Source organism: Pinus tabuliformis, chromosome J (genome assembly GCF_031772625.1).
Source record: "Pinus tabuliformis cultivar Carrire ecotype Pingquan chromosome J, CPIR1, whole genome shotgun sequence".
NCBI lineage: Eukaryota > Viridiplantae > Streptophyta > Pinopsida > Pinales > Pinaceae > Pinus > Pinus tabuliformis.
Genome location: NC_142295.1, coordinates 782,950,314 through 782,966,932, shown reverse-complemented (window position 1 = coordinate 782,966,932; position 16,619 = coordinate 782,950,314). Strand labels below are relative to the sequence as shown.

The 16,619-nt window shown below is 37.2% G+C and overlaps 1 pseudogene; it reads right to left on the bottom strand.

Annotated features, from left to right (window-relative positions):
• Window positions 1–12,217: 12,217 nt before the first annotated feature.
• LOC149229050 (cytochrome P450 86B1 pseudogene) lies at window positions 12,218–13,744 on the bottom strand (annotated as a pseudogene).
• Between the last annotated feature and the right edge of the window lie 2,875 nt (window positions 13,745–16,619).

Sequence of the window (16,619 nt, the reverse complement as noted above, 5' to 3'; positions counted from 1 at the left end):
TGTTACGTGGTCAATTTTCACGGAGGAAATGATAGCACATTATGAGGATACAAAGAGCAACACCTTCTTTAGAAGAACACCACAACAATTGGAAAGAGTAAAAGGGCTTTGTGACATAGTGGAAAGCAAAATTATGGAAACCAGGAAGCATACCCCTCACAACTATAAAGATTGAAGTGTTGTTTCTCCCAGCCTTCCACAACCTACAAGGGTTATACCACAACAATTGGAAGAAAAAAGAGAAAAAGGACTTTGTTACAATTGTGATAGCAAATGCACTAAAGGTCATAAGTGTGCTGAGAAGAAATTATTTTACATAGAATATGAAGAGGAGGAAGAAAAGGATCAAGAAACATCAAAAGAAGAGGATATATGCCAGGACCCCACCCCAGAGAAAGAAGAAATGAATCAGACCATATCTTGTAAAGCATTGGCAAGAATTACCACTCCTCAAACTCTCAGGATAGAAGGACATATCAAGAAGAAAAAGGTGCAAGAAGTGAAAGATCACATCAAGAAAGAAGAAATGAATCCAACCATATCTTGTAATTCATTGGTCAAAATTACCACTCCTCAAACTATCAAGATAAAAGGACATATCAAGAAGAAAAATGTTCAAGAAGTGAAAGATCACATCGAGCATCAAGAAATGAATCTGACCATATCTTATAAAGGATTGGAAGAAATTACCACTCCTCAAACTCTAGAGATAGAAGGACATATCAAGAAGAAAAAGGTTCAAGCAAAGAAAAATCACATCAAGCATCAACAACAAGTTCTCCAACTTTTAAAGGATAACGCCACTTCGGTGCAAAATCAAACGAAGCAACAGGTAGATCAACATCATAGTGAAAAATGTTTTGATGTACGTGACTGGGTATTTTTATTGCTACATCTCAATCAAGCTATTTATGAGAAGGAAATGTTGGCAATACTACATGCACTTAAAAAATGGCGAGCTTACAGAATGGGAAGACTCTTCAAGGATAAGGATGTGGAAGCATTTTTTTGTGCTATTTCTATTATCCAACCAAACTGGATAAATGAAGCAAGGGATGAATGGAAGAAGGACGAAGAAGTATGGCCACTTATTCAAAAGTTGCAAAAGATCCCAATTCAAACAATATTGCCAGAAATTGAAGAGGAAGGAAAAATCATATTGGAACCTGGAGCAGTCATAGAAACAAGAACCTGACAGCTACGAAATCGATCAATTTCAGAGTATCTCATCAAGTGGAAGAACTTACCCACTGAAAATTCCACATGGGAGGAAAAGAATTTTATACAGAAGCATCAAGAACTACTCAAGCGTTGAGGACAATGCTTTTTGAAGGAGAGGGGCATGTTAGGCCCCTATACTGCTAGTGTAACCCCTTATTGTTATTAGTACAACCCACTTATTATATTGATGTACCCATGTAGTGCCCATATTGTTACTATTGTGCCACATAGAAGCCCACTATTGTTATTATTGTGCCCTTACATTATTATTGTTATGTCGGCTCTGATTATGTTATGACCTCTTAGACTCCTATATATAGAAAGGAGGTCTTTTCATTTGTATCATCCAAGAATTTCTCATTCATGTAATGTAAAGGAGGTTTCCCCCTCAAAGAGGCTGAATTCTAAGGCGTGGATCTCTCTTTTCTATCTTTTTGTGAGCTGGTTTGATAACAGCAAGTGGCACAAGAGAAGTTTCTAGAAGATTCCATGAGCAACCACCTAGCAAACTGTCTTGGACGTTTGTCCATCCTTGTCCATCACACCCTATAGAAGGCCTAATAAGTATGCATTGCACCCTGGCAGTGTACCACTCAGTATGCATCGCACTTTGCCAGTGGAGCAGTTAGTATGATTTAATTTCTGCAATTTCTAGATGGTTTCTCAGATGGAACTTTTGGGGAATGATGTATTGAGATGACTATGTTCCTTTAGGGTATGAAACAACTCTTTTAGGGGTTGACGACCCCTAATACATTGACATATAAGTTTGGGGTTGATGTACCCAAATATGTCTATAAGAAGTTGTCATGCGGAGGGGCCCTGTCTGGAGGTCGTGGCCACCATCTTCTTCTTTCCCTGAGGGCATAACATTAGGAAAAAAAATTCTCGGTTTTGGAAATGATCTTACCACATTGTTTTGTAGTAACCAAAGAGATGGCACTAGGCGATGCTACCTCTGGTATCCTGTACAGCTTATTTCCCAAAGTAACAATAACAGCACGAGGCCTTGATTCATACACAACATGTCACTTCCACAAGTATGGTTGGCCTAATAATACATCACAAACCTCAAGGGGAATAACGTCACATAATACCTCATCTATGAAGGGCTTGATGTTGTATGGAAGGCGACATTGTTGGCTCACGTGAAGATCTCGTCCTTGGTGAAGCCACCTGATGGTGTACGGTTGGGGATGTGTTGTGGTCGGTAAGCCTAGTCACTTCACGACCTCTACCAAAGTGAGGTTCTTTTGGCTCCTGATGTCGACAATGAACTATAGCACCAAACCCTTTACCCACATATGGGAGTGGAAGAGGTGCTCCTCCTGCTCTAGATCTTCGGGTTCCTCCTTTTGGATCTTCGTGGTGGAAATAGTGGCGTTGGTCTCCGCATCGATAATCTTCTTCCCTTTTTCATTCCCCTTGTCAGGTTCTAACTTGGAGTTGGAACATGCATTTGATTCCAAAGCCTTTAGCTCAACCACTAGTGACTGCTTGGCCTGACACTCACTTGTACTATGAGTGGATCTCTTATGGAACTCACGCCACATTTCCATGTCCTTCTTCGGCTTCGCGGTGTTGTTCTTTGCTTGCGGCTTTGGCGGGTTGTCCTGGGCCACCCCACCTTGTCTTTGTCCTTTTTTTTGCGGTTTGGGGGCACCTTTCCATTGCTTTGGATTTGCAGATCCAAAGTCTCGCTTCTTCTATTTAAACTTCTGCTCGATCTTGACAGTGTATCGCACGTCATGTCGAGCGAGGAGATGTCTAGGAACTCCATCTCGCCCTGGACATACCTATGTAGGCAGCCATGTTATTTGAGTACCAAATGCTACTCCGTATCCTTAATACCCAACTTTTTGCTAAGGGTATGAAAAATATTGGTAAACTCTAGCATGTCTTGGTCCCTTCCCTATAGTAGCGTGGTCCACTTTATGTATTTATCCTCATAGCTTCTGATAGGGTGGTAATGCTCCTTGATGGCATCCTGTAATGAATTCCAAGTGGGTGCAGCTGAAAATAGTGAGGTCGTACTTTCATCCTTCTGCTCGCAATAGGTTTCCCACTAGTCCTTGAAATGGGGGGCATCTTTGAGAAGAGCGAAAGTAATCTTTTCCCGTTCAGAAAAATCATGAACAGAAAAATACCCTTCTAGCATATTTAACCATCTATCTACAACGTCTGCATCTATCTGACCCTCAAATGTGGGAATGTCAAAGTTAAATTGTACCTTAAAGGGTGTGGCACTTCCAAAGTAGCTGCTAGAAGTAGATGTGTCGCCCCTGGGTAGCCGCTGAAGGATCTGGGTAAAGTTGTCCATCATCACATTCCTTTGTTGCTCAAGGGCCTCTTCGAACAAGATTTTGATAGGATCTCCTACTCCCTCACCTTTATTTTCATCTTCTATGGGAGGTCGTCTGGATTTGTGAAGCCAGTCTTCTAAAGGTTCAACCAGTTCAAGCCCTAACTCCTTATATCCCAACCTTTTTGGGGACATGCAAAGAAAATCAGAGAAAGAGCAGACCAGTTTGATACCACTGATCCATATTTAAACAAGAATGCAAAAAATTACAGATATAACCATAAATATAGAGATTCAGTAGAACTAATACTTCAATTCATTAATGTAAAATATTGAAATATGCCTAGTAACAGAAATGGAAATAAACTAGCTCGAGTGATCGTAGCTTATTCCTAAGAAACGATGTGGTGGCTACATGCCTCTAAACTGCTTTACAATGAGGCTCAAGGGCCTTTTTATTATTGAACAATAAGAGCAAACCCTAAATAACCAAAACCCTAACCTGAGGAAATGTAACACCAAAAGTTTATGGGCCCCGTTGGGGTTAGTTGGACAATCAATTTCTTGCGGTCGTGACTTAATCATATTATCTCTCTTTGACGCCATGATACCCCATTGGAAAGATATCGCCAAGGACTACGACGGAAAAGATGATTATATTAGAAAATCATTGGCGGTAGATTGCCAAAAAAACATCCTTTAGTGCCTCAAAATGGCTCTGGAAGTTTAGGACCCGAAAAACTGCGAAGTTATCATTGAAGTATACAAGAATAATGTCATTTAAATACTTGTGTGTGAGTTTATGCATTGTCCAATGTTGTATCCATGACTACATCAATATTGGCAGAACTAACAACTTCCCACCTCGGTGATGGCATATCCTTTTGTAGTATATGCACATGCTAAAAAAAACTAAAAATTAAGTAATTTACAATTATTTTTATTGAATATTTTTCAATTTTACAATAAAATTTATAACCCATCCATTTATGCATTCAAAAGTGCATTTTAAACAACTAGAATTCACAATGTTGCTCGAAAATGTATTTCTTGTATATCGCAAAAGAATACATCATGTATATTAGTTATATTGCACCCATAAAACTCTTGAAAGATGGTTCCACTATGTAAAAGCCTTAGACCATAAAAAAACTATCCTCTGATGTCCCATTCTTAAGCCATTCCAATCTTCAATGGGAGTTAAGGAGCCCCCAAAGGACTCCTCTTGTCACCCACCAATCCTAATATCATTAATGAGATAAGGGGAGCCATGTATTGGTCTTATGCCTATAAATACCAGTTGAATTGGAGCAAAGAAGAAGAACTTGGAGCAATGTTATACTGCCAAAATTGCTAAGGCAATCAACTATATTTTGCATTGAAATAATTTTCCATTAAATAATTTTCTTATGGATTCTTTTAGGGGAGAGTGCTATGGCATAGGGTAGAAGAGAGGGGCTTTCCTTTAGGACAATTTTAGAGAAACATTGCTCACCATAACTCCTTTTAGTTTCTTTGAATCTAATGTATCTCTCTAAATTAAATAATAAAGGAGATTTTGTTTCCCGTTCTCTTGAGTTTTCATTTCTTCACATTTCATGTGTTTCATGCCTTATTTTAATTTAGGTACATTGTATTTTTTTTTATGTTTTCAACTCTAATCAATCTCGTTGTGGGCTCTCTTGCAGGTGAAAACTAGCTGCAAAATAATACAAGGATTTGGTATGCCATTGCAACAAATCCACAACCACGGGTCAAAACTGAGAGATGAATATCTTTAAATTCATGACTAAATTATTTTTCCACTTTGTTTTGCAAACATTACAAAATTCCTAGAAATATTTTCACAATGAAGGTTTGCTACCTTAACCATACCACTTCTTGGGCGTCCAAGCAATACATGCATTAATTTTGAAACAAAAGATACCAAATTAAGCTAAAAATAATCTTACCCAATCCCTTTCCTTTACCTTTTTACCTTTTCTTATTGTTTTCCCTACTTACATGGATACCATCAAAGGCATTCTCAACTAATGACTTTCAAAAGATTCCAACTATCTTTTAACATATCTGATGTTGCAACATTCAATATTCCCTATGGATATTCATATTGATAGGCATGTGACATACTTGCATCCATTCCATGCTAGTCATGCACTTTTATTTTTAGAGTTAAATTTCAGCGTTTGTTGTTTTCAATTATTCACACAACAAATCTCATAATCATAAGCATAAGCACACTACTTTCTTTCATGTGGTACTTAACAACAAGAGCTCACTTTGCACATTTACCATATGAACATTATATGTGTCATGGAATTCATTGGGTAACCTTATTGTATTACCCAAAACATAGAAAGTACTAATTTCTATTTGCTTACCATTAACACATTCATATTTCTTCAAAAATAAAAATATATCTGCCAACAAAAAGATTTAGTTAAGAAAAAGCTCCGCTTTTAAGCCATTTCACAGTTATAACTTCATTTTCCATATGGTTCATATGGACCTAGTCAAGCCCTCCTTGACTTAATTTTTATCCATATCTACCCTTTGATATAAATCTATAATGCAAGCTTCCAAACTCATTCAGAATCTCCTCACATGGAAAAACATAGCAATGTTATTAAACATAGAAGTGAAATTTCTCAAGTTTCTAGTGGGTTCATGACCCAATTTTTATTTCTTGTAAAATATTTTGGATCCCTTCCATTTTCACTCATGTGCATATCAGTTGTCTCAACACACCAACTATTATTCAATCAATTCATGGATGAGTTATAGCATCTCAATTTCACAACTAATTCAATTTTGTTGAATCTTGAGTTCAACATGTCTATTATATATTAGACATTTGCAACAAGCCAAACCTTGTCATGCTTATGGTGTCTTGTAATTGAGTGTACAATTTGACCATACATCTTCAAAATCTTCCCTTTATGTTCATTTTAGCAAGGGTGCATCACATAATATCATATGCACAAGATCTAACCAAAATCTTTCTAAATAGTTTAGGAGGATCCCTCCCACATGCATTCCATGCAAGTAGTTTACCTTGTCTATGCATGATTTGTTATTAAACATCATAATCCTATTATGTACCTTTCATTATATTAAAGAGATTTTGGGGATGTTCCTTCATTTCTCTTCACCTCACCACCAAAGGTGGGTGACTCAACCTTCTTGATTTCTCCAAGCATTAGTTGACTCCTTGCAAGCTAAATTGCCACTGCTAGGGATTTTTCCTGCTGATATCCCCTATTTTATCCACATCTAATGCACTTATGTATGCTTTATTCCTTGAGGTGGTCTCTTGGACGTCACAAATATCCCTACCCTGATGCCACTTATAAGGGAAATAATGGTAAGTGTTCATAGCCCCAACATTTCAAATTATTCGTCTCTGATTTACTTCTTTCTGCATTTGTAGTTACTAGTCCATGTGTCTAGAGTTTAGATGGGATATCCTTCTACTATTTTTGGTGAGGTAATTCATGGAGTTGGTGTTCTCCTCCACCACCCCTACATTTCAATGGCCTTTCCTTCTTCCAAACTTTATGGGGGTTAACCTTAGTTTCTAACTACTTATAACAATATTTTCCTTTTAATTGATGTCACTGAGTATCTTGGGCTTCTCATACTTTTTCTTATCCCAAAATGAAAGGAAAATTCTAGTGGTTAAATTTCACAAATCAACCAAGTTTCCATGTTTTTTCCCAAAAAATGATTCACTAGCTTCCATTTTTTCTAAAATGATTCGCCCACGTTTTATAGGATGAAATTATTTTCTTTTAAAAATTGCCAAAATTTTATAGAGACTATATAAAATCATTAGAAGTCTGAATATTTTTACACAAATGTCACAAAATATTTTACATATTAGGGATTAGTAAGATTTTCCAAGGTTTCTACACTTTAACATAAGTTTCCATCATTAAAATTTTCTCTGCTGAAATGGTCTTGACAATCCATTCAGAAATTCTTGTATTTTCATTTCTTCATCTCTAAGAAATGACACATATTCCAATAGTGCTATGATTTTATTATCATATTCAGCCATGGTCAGTTGTCCCATTATTAGCTCATATAATTCCCTGATCTTGTCATTATGATGCTCTTCTATATCTCAAGTGGTTGACACATGTTGCAACAACAATTGCATGTGTGACAAGTTTAATAGTAGTGTCATGTTTAAACTTTCCTATTCTTCTTGTTCCCTAATGAGTCTTTCATTATCTTCTCTACATCTACTCAATTAAGCTCTCAAGCTACTAAGAGTATCCATCCCATCAAGGGAATTTTTTATGATCTCTTTCCAATTGAGTCTTCTTCTTTCTCATGATGGGTTTGATCTGTAATACACTATATCATTTTGTTTCTCATTCTCTATTGTTTTAAATTGTGTCGTCTTATGTGTTGTCACACACACACACACAAACATAGATTTTTTAGCTAAATAAAGCATAAAATTATTAACTCATTACCTTCGTATGTCATAATTAAGCATGTTTATCTAAAGTTGTTCACACATCCAACACCGATGTCAGCTACATATCCTAGGAAAATAAAGAGACATGTAAGAATTTTATCAAGGTTAGAAGGCACAGTAACTGAAAAGATAAATGTCATTCCAACAATTATATTATAATATTAACTTTTATCCTTTGTGTGTGAGACTCATCAGATCTAGTGTTGAACCTAAGCTCTGATACCACTCTATAATCACTTCCCTCCCACCCCCTCATTCATCCTAGGATGTGGGAGGGTTTTCTGTATGACCCAATCTCTATGTTTTTTATGAATATGAGGTCACATAACCTCTTTACTTGAATTATTTGAATATTAATACTAATACTGCCTTTACGTTGAGCTCATAGAGAGCTTCCCAACAATGTAACTTTCTATCTCAATCTGATTCTCAGATCGAAATTTATGACCATTAAAAGTTTGGCCCATTAAAAGGGGGCCATGTCATTAGTATAATTCTATGTGGCACTCATGTGGTCTCTCTTTGTATCCCACATGCTGACATGCCATCACCCCAACGAGTCCATACGGTACCCACACCATTGCAAATTAGGTCACTCTACACGTTGAAACATTTTCTAATGTGATGAAAAGATAGATGGCCCAAACCTACCACCCAAAGTGGAGGCCATTGATCCATGTCACCCTGAACCGAGCCCCCTAAGCTCCACTCTCTCTTAGTGAATATCTTATTACTCTGGTGGTCAAAGGTTAATGGGATAAATGGGACCAACCCAACCCACATCATAATAGGCTAGATTTCCCTAGTCGTTGTCCTCACACAACATTTCCTCAAGTCAATTATTTGAGAGTTGAAATCCTGGTAGGGCCTGCTCTAGTCCATGCCATGTTGGAATAGGGACTATCGGTCTCACTGTTCACTTGATTAGTTTGAGTATTGAGGGCTCGACAACTTGAAGCCCAATGGGGTCCACCACTGATGTAGGTTGGATCAAGTGTGACCTCAGACAACCTCTTTTCACCCTTGATGGCTTGAAGGCCCGAGAGTTTGATAGGGCCATCCCACTCCTCTGAGCTCATTCAAATACATTACCCAATTCTCAATGACATTTCAACCATGCACAAGGCTAGCGAATTTTCTCGATGATTTCTTTGTGTTCTACAGTTATTGCTCCACGATTCCACACTCAACTTTGGCCATCCTCTAATCTCTAGTAGAGTGAGAGAGAGAAATCTCACACACCAACAACCCAAAAAAATAACCAAAAGATCAATATCTCAACCTATCCAGATGGATAAATCCAGATAAACACCCTTAGATGAACAACCTAGATCCACTCCTACATAACATATGAATTTTCCAATTTCTCTTTTGTTGTTCTTACATATTTTTGCTCAGTGTCTCATTGTGCATCTAAGGAAACATTTCCTTAGCTCTTCGATCTACTATGGGAATTGGGCACTACCCTCTTTCTTCCATTATCTCCCTGTCCAATGCTTCACTGTCTAACAACCCTCGTGTTTCCTGAAGTGTTGTCCCCCTAGGTTTGATTGTCTCCTTGATCTAAGAGGGGGGAAGATGGGCACTATCTTGTGCCCCCCACCACCCTAATATTTTGTCATGAATGAGTATCAACTCGTCATTATTCTATCAAATCATGTTACTTTGTGAAATATAATAGACAATGTGATTGGCCTACAATTGGTGGCTTAACAATTTAATTTGGCTGGGTTATGGCTTGCAAGGCACGTAAGCAAGCAAGCTTCCCTCAGACTATGGATCCTTAAGGTAGTCCCTCCTTCAACCGGTAGTTAATTAGTTTTAAATAATTAATTTTATCTGCTTAATCAACGTATCAACCAGTCGTAGATCTCCACGTTGGAATTTCAATCATAATTTAATATTAACAAGACATGAGTAATGTGAAGGATGTTACACTAGGGAGGATGTAGTTACAATAAAAATAGATGTAACTAAGATATATGCGATACTTGTTGTTTCAATAGTGGATGCACTAATAGGAGCTGTAGAACTTGGCTAGACAACTTTCTCTGAGGCAATGACAGGTGTTGGGGAGATTGTAGTTGCAACAACTAAATTTGCACCATTATAGCTCACGTAGTTTTAGCAGATACAATACTAGTTGTTGCAATAATGGATGCGGTGATAGGATGGATCTAATGATAGAGTGGCACAAGGTGAACGGATGTGGGTATGGTGGAGGGTGTAATGGAAAATATATTGGGTGTTTGAGTTGATACACCTATGGATCTAATGATAGAGTGGCATAGGATGAATGGATGTGGGCATGGTGGAAGGGTGTAAAGGAAAATATATTGGATGTTTGAGCCGATACACCTCGACTAGTTATACAATAGAGGGAAGCACCTTAGGGAGGAAATGGGAATTCCAAGTGTTGGGGGGAACCTAATGGTCAGACTTGGCACGTAATGTGGACTAAATGGGATGGGTGAAGGATGGAATTGGGTGGGTATAAAAGGGGAAATAACAATGGCACCTACATAGACATTTGTAATATTTTTGATTAGTACAAAAAGATCAATTTTGACTAAACTAAGATATTATAACTCACATTAAAAGTAGATATAATGTAACATATGCTACGTGGGTGGGAGGTGATTTTCCAATCTTAGCTTAGGATGGTTAGTAAGAAGATTCAATGGACACCTATGGAAACACAACAAATTTAGATTGATTTCTTCTACATAACTTAGACATTTGCAAAATAACAAATTTTTAAATCTTAAGTTATCATTGAAGTAGGGCAAGAATAAAGTCATTTAAATAAATAATATCATGTGTGTTGAAAATTAATTTTTTTAATAATATTGAAAAATAAGTGTTTAATTTTCAAAGTTAAACATTATAAGTTGCATTGGTCAATTCTAAACTAATAATGGCCAACAAACAAATGGATAAGGCTTGTCGTAATAGAGACTCATAAATAAACCCACTTGAGCTAGAAAGAGGCAAACATGACAATGAGGGGATAAACAAGTCAACAAATATATCAACATATATTGTACATAACTTTAGATTGATTTCTTCTACATAACTTGGACATTTACAAAATAACAATTTTTTAAATCTTTTTAAGTTATCTTTAGGTGTTCTTCCATTTCTCTAAATATGACAGAAAAATGGAAGAACACCTAAACAATAGTGGTTGCTATAAAATCTTAGATAAGGACCCTAGCCCTAAAATCCTTAGGGAGGTCACCAAAAAAATAAAAGATTCATCTCTTGACACTATTACAAAAAAAGAGAATCACTCCTACTAGCTCCATCACTCCTAGAATAAACGGAGCTCCCAAAGTTCATAAAAACGGTATCCCATTAAGACATATAGTCAATATCATAAGTTCACCCACCTACCTCCTTACTCAATACCTTGCTAAAAAGTTACGTCTCTTAGGCAGAAACACCTCATCTTATATAAAAGACTTTGCAACATTCATTCAATGGACCAAAAACCTTGGAATGAAAGACGGAGATCTCATGGTGAGTTTTGAAATTATTTCCCTGTACACTATGATACTCATAAAGAAGCCATTGACGTTATGAAATCAATTCTTGATAACAAAACTATAAATCTCTTAAAATTTTTCCTATAATCAACATATTCCATCTTTAAAGGAAAATATTGTGAACAAACTCATGGAGTAGCAATGGGATCTCCTCTATATCCTATAATTGCTAACATATACATGTACAAAAATCCCTCAAATATTTTCCTTACACCCAAGAAGAATAGAAAAGATTTGTCGACAATGTTTTGCAAAATGGAGTCATGGTAAAAATAAACTGGAAGATTTTTTAACTCACATTAATAGTCTCTCAAGTCACATTAAATTCACCATTTAAATAGAAAAGGATAACCATTTACCCTTTCTTGACATCCTTTTATCCAAAAAGAAAACAAGAAGCTCATCTCCCAAGTGTAGAGAAATAAAAATCACATTAAAAGATACCTACACACCAACTCTCATAATCATCCCAAACAAAAATATGGAATTATTAAAACCCTAACTACAAAAGCTACTACAATTTCTGACTCGGATCACCTAAAACACAAACTAAACCACCTCCACCAAGTCTTTGAACATAATGCATATAATAGAAACATCATCAAGAAAACCATCCGTCAAACCCTCCATAGAAAGAGTGAAAGTGATCGTGATTGTTTAACGCGTCACGACTGTGACCTTAAGGCCGAGCTTCATGCGCAACATCATCCCGTACTTTGGCACGACAAGATGTGCGCCCACTGCTTTCACGCGAAAACGGAGGATGATGGAGGAAGCGACCCACTTCATCTGCAGATGGGCAACATCCCTCCCTACGCACCGGCGAGGGCCTTCGTTGAACACCGGGTATATGAACTCCGACATGGTCCTGAATTTCCCATTGTGGAGCCATCGTTCTGGGTTGAAATCGCGGCAATCCGCGCCCCGTATGCTCTCCATTCGGGCCATGGAGTACCATAAACACAACACCCCGGACCCCTTGTTCACCCTCGTTCCATCCGGCAGCACGTCGTCGTTCGCAACCACTAAATTCTCCATTGGAGCCGACGGGTACAGTCGCAGAGACTCTGAGAGTGCCGCATGCAAATAGTTCATCTCTTTCAACTCATCCACCGTAAACGCTTCTTCGTGGTCTGCCTGGGTTTCATGTTTTCTGCGTTTTATTATGCCTTTGAGCTCCGTCAAAATATTCTCTTCCACGCGAGGGTGCTGCTGCAGAAGCCAGAAGAACCAAGCGAGCGCCGGGGCCGTCGTATCCCTGCCTGCCATTATGATGCTTACGCAGGTGTCTCTCAACTGGTCGTCAGAATACACGCGGCCGTTCGTCTCCTTCTCGAGGCGTAGGAGGAGAGGCAAAAAGCCCGGAGAATCCTCACAATTCGCACTGTTCTGCGCTATCTCTCGCCTCGTCGAAGCACAGATCTCCGCGATATAGTCATCTATGACTTTTACATCTTTACGGATCTGCCGTTCCGGCCCCAAATTCAGAAATCTCAGTGTCTTCCAGTAAAGCGCCGGCACAAGAAACCGACGAGTGGAAAGCTCGATGGCCCGGTCATATGCCTCTGCGAAACGATTATGTGCGAGGTCCAGGCTTAGGGACGCCGGATCGAATCCGAGGGCGAAATGAGAGATGCTGTCGAAAGTGTAGCGATGAAAAACTTCCTGGAGGTCAAGAACAATGCCCTCTTTAGCGGCGCGCTGGAACAGTGGAATAAGTCTCTGGTGCACTAACCTCAAAGTGGTCTGAATAACGTCGTTGCGGGTTTTGGCGGCAGCCAAAATCGTGGACGCAGTTGCCCTTAATTGCCTCCAAGTCTCTCCTTCTTGAAGTAAAATGTTCATTTCGCCGTAAACGTCGCCAAACACCTGGCGGAAGTAGTCGCCCTTCTGGAAGTTATGGAACTTTATCTTCAGAACGTACTCAACATTAGTAGGATTTGCAGTCACCACCCATTTCGTCCATGCGCCCTTCCTGTATGTGATAGTCCCCCCGCCCAGGATAAGCATCTGCGTAACCCATTCGTAGATATCATTGTAACTGTAAATCAACACGGGAATCAAGCCCACGAGAGACCACCTGCCCGGAGCTTTCTGCCCACAGTAAAACCTGGCCGCTGCAACACCCAATACTGAAAACAGTGCAACAAGGAGCCATCCCTCAGTAACTCCTACTCCCTCCATTGCCATGGACAATGTTGAGTTCGAGGCACCGGACTAACCCGCCTTTTGAATAAGCTCGGACCTCCACTTGGTGACTGCCACATGTCATTAATACATCAGATGTGACGCTCTTCTTTTCTGTCACAGTCGCCCTTCATAAACTATGGCCGACACAGTTGTATTTAATTGCCTCACGTCTCTTCGTCTTGAGCGAGATTGGCCTCTTCAAGGTCAAGGGTTTAGGGTTTAATATAAAGTAGTTGCGGAGTCACAGTCGCCCTTCATAAACTATGGGTTTAGGGTTTAATATAAAGTAGTTGCGGAGTCACAGTCGCCCTTCATAAACTATGGTTTATTTTATATTATATTAGCACAACAATATTAATGTGGTTTAAAAAAGTCAATAAGCATATATCAACTATATATTTATTTTTGAAGATGTAAATGAATCCACATTATTAATTTTGAATCAACTATATTTATTTTTGAAGATCTAAATGAATCCACGTTATTAATTTTGAATCGATGTTTATTTTATATTATATTAGCACGACAATATAATTGCCTCACTTCTCTTCGTCTTGAACGAGATTGGCCTCTGTAACGTCCAGGGTTTAGGGTTTAATATCAACCCTTGCCTCCACGTCTCTCTGTCTCGAAAGAAATTGGTCTATGCAACGCCCAATACTGAAAACAGTGCAACAACGACCCATCCCTCACTCACTCCTACTTACTCCATCGTCATGGGCCCTGTTCTGTTCGAGGCACAGGACTGATCCGGTGTTTGAAGAACCGCAGACCTCCACTTGTACCGAGCACTGTCAGATATAGAGGAGCAAGTATGCAAGTGTAATAACGCACAGTGTTGTGCTTCTTGTTCTATAGTGTCATGATGACTAGTAGATTTGTGTAAGCATGGTTGCTGGTGTGTAGGGGAATTTCAATATAAAAATCGAGTTGGTATACAATTTCTATCTGATAAGACACTACTCTCCATGTACTAACATAGGTGTAAAAGGCTCCAACCAACTGACCTTACTTATAATCCGTGAACGTGTCTTTTCTATGAATAGTTTTACTCACTCAACAGTAAATCATTGTGTTTCAAAATATTGGAACAAATTTTTAAATGGAGGTAATTTTTTAAAAATAAAAAAATTAAATGTAGGTTGGTATAAAAGGCATTCTAATTTTACTTGTGATTTATTTTCACAGTCGAATAAAAAATGTATAGAAATATTTATATGTAGTAACTACTAAAAATAAATAAATAGAGCAAAAATATTTTGACGTAATAAAAATAGGGAAATTTTTAATGATAATTTGAATAGAAAACAGTGTTTGCTTGTTTCTTTGAGCATGCATCCCAAAGGAAGCACAATACAATATTAGTCAGTTAGCACCCCGATACATAGCTTCTTTTATCATAAATAGTTTCTATTTGTTTCAAACCCTAACCAATTAATGGGTTTTCATTAATGAAGCTACATGTACTACTTAGTGGGCCTTCTTTAATAAGTCATTTTATATTTATTGATTGCACAAAGCTTATTTAATAAATATAACCACTACACCTTATTTATCAACGTATTCCCTTAAGTGTAAGATTGAGAGGAACTCTAACATGAGAACTATGTAGATATACAACTCTCACTAGTCTAACTAATAGAAGAAATGACCTTTCTCCTTGGTCAATTTTGCCCAGAATTTGGTAGAGATTTTTATGAATCATAAATTTAGGTTGCTTAATGTGTAAATTGGTAGTGTCTCATCGGTGTTTAATCCATTTATGCATTCAAATATGCATTTTAAATAATAAGAAATCACAATCTTTCTCAAAATTATATTGTATTATTCCAAACAAAAAAAACATTTCATTTATTAAATTGAATAAAACTCTTACAAGATGGTTCTACGATGTCAAAAAAATAACTAAAACCATATAAAAACTATTGTTATACATGAAATTTATATGAAATCTTTCGTTAAGTTTAATGTTAAATTAGTAAAAAACTTAAAATATATGAATTTATATAATTTGCAAATGAATAAAAGCCATGTATAAATGAAAAATTAAATTTCCATAAAAATCATGTTAATAAAAAAATTTAAGCCTCAAAAAGTGGTAAAAAGTAACATACAACTTATCTCCATGTGTGTTCTGGTAGATTAACTTTGGAATGTTTTTTAACATACTCATGGGTATAATTGTAACATAGCCTTTTAGTTTGAGTTCTGGATAGATATAAAATTCCAAACTATTTTTCAAAGACTAACAAAATGTGGATGAGGCATTGGTTTTCCAGAAGATTCCAAGGTGGAAAACAACAAATATCCTCTCAATTGGACAATGGGGTTTCCCTATAGCATGTTGTATTTGAACTCTTTCATCTTACTGGCCAATGTTTAATTTGAACTCTTTCATCTTAGTGGCCAATGTTTTTTTCTATTAAATTTCTAACAGATCAATGTTCTTTCCTCTTAAATTTCCAACATTCCGTTTCTTATAATTTATACAATGTGCAGTGGAGTATAATTATAAAATTTCCACCAGATTTATTGAAAGCATATTGTAAAATAAACATCAATAATTTGTTGAACCATTATAATTTTCTTAAGTAAAAGCCTTAAATTCCATTCACATACAATTCTAGTAAACTTGTGCATTCAAGGATGTGTGTGATTCCAGTCTTCCGGTCGATTAAATTCAAAGATATCTATGATTCCAGTAACGTTAGAATTAGTATGAAGCTTGAATAAGCACTACCATGACATTTGTCTAAATCATTTAATTTATATATTAATTTAATTCATATTTTAGTTGATGACAAAAATTTAAGATTGTAAGTTAATCTTAAATGCATAAAATGAAATATTATAACTTATTTTTATAAAT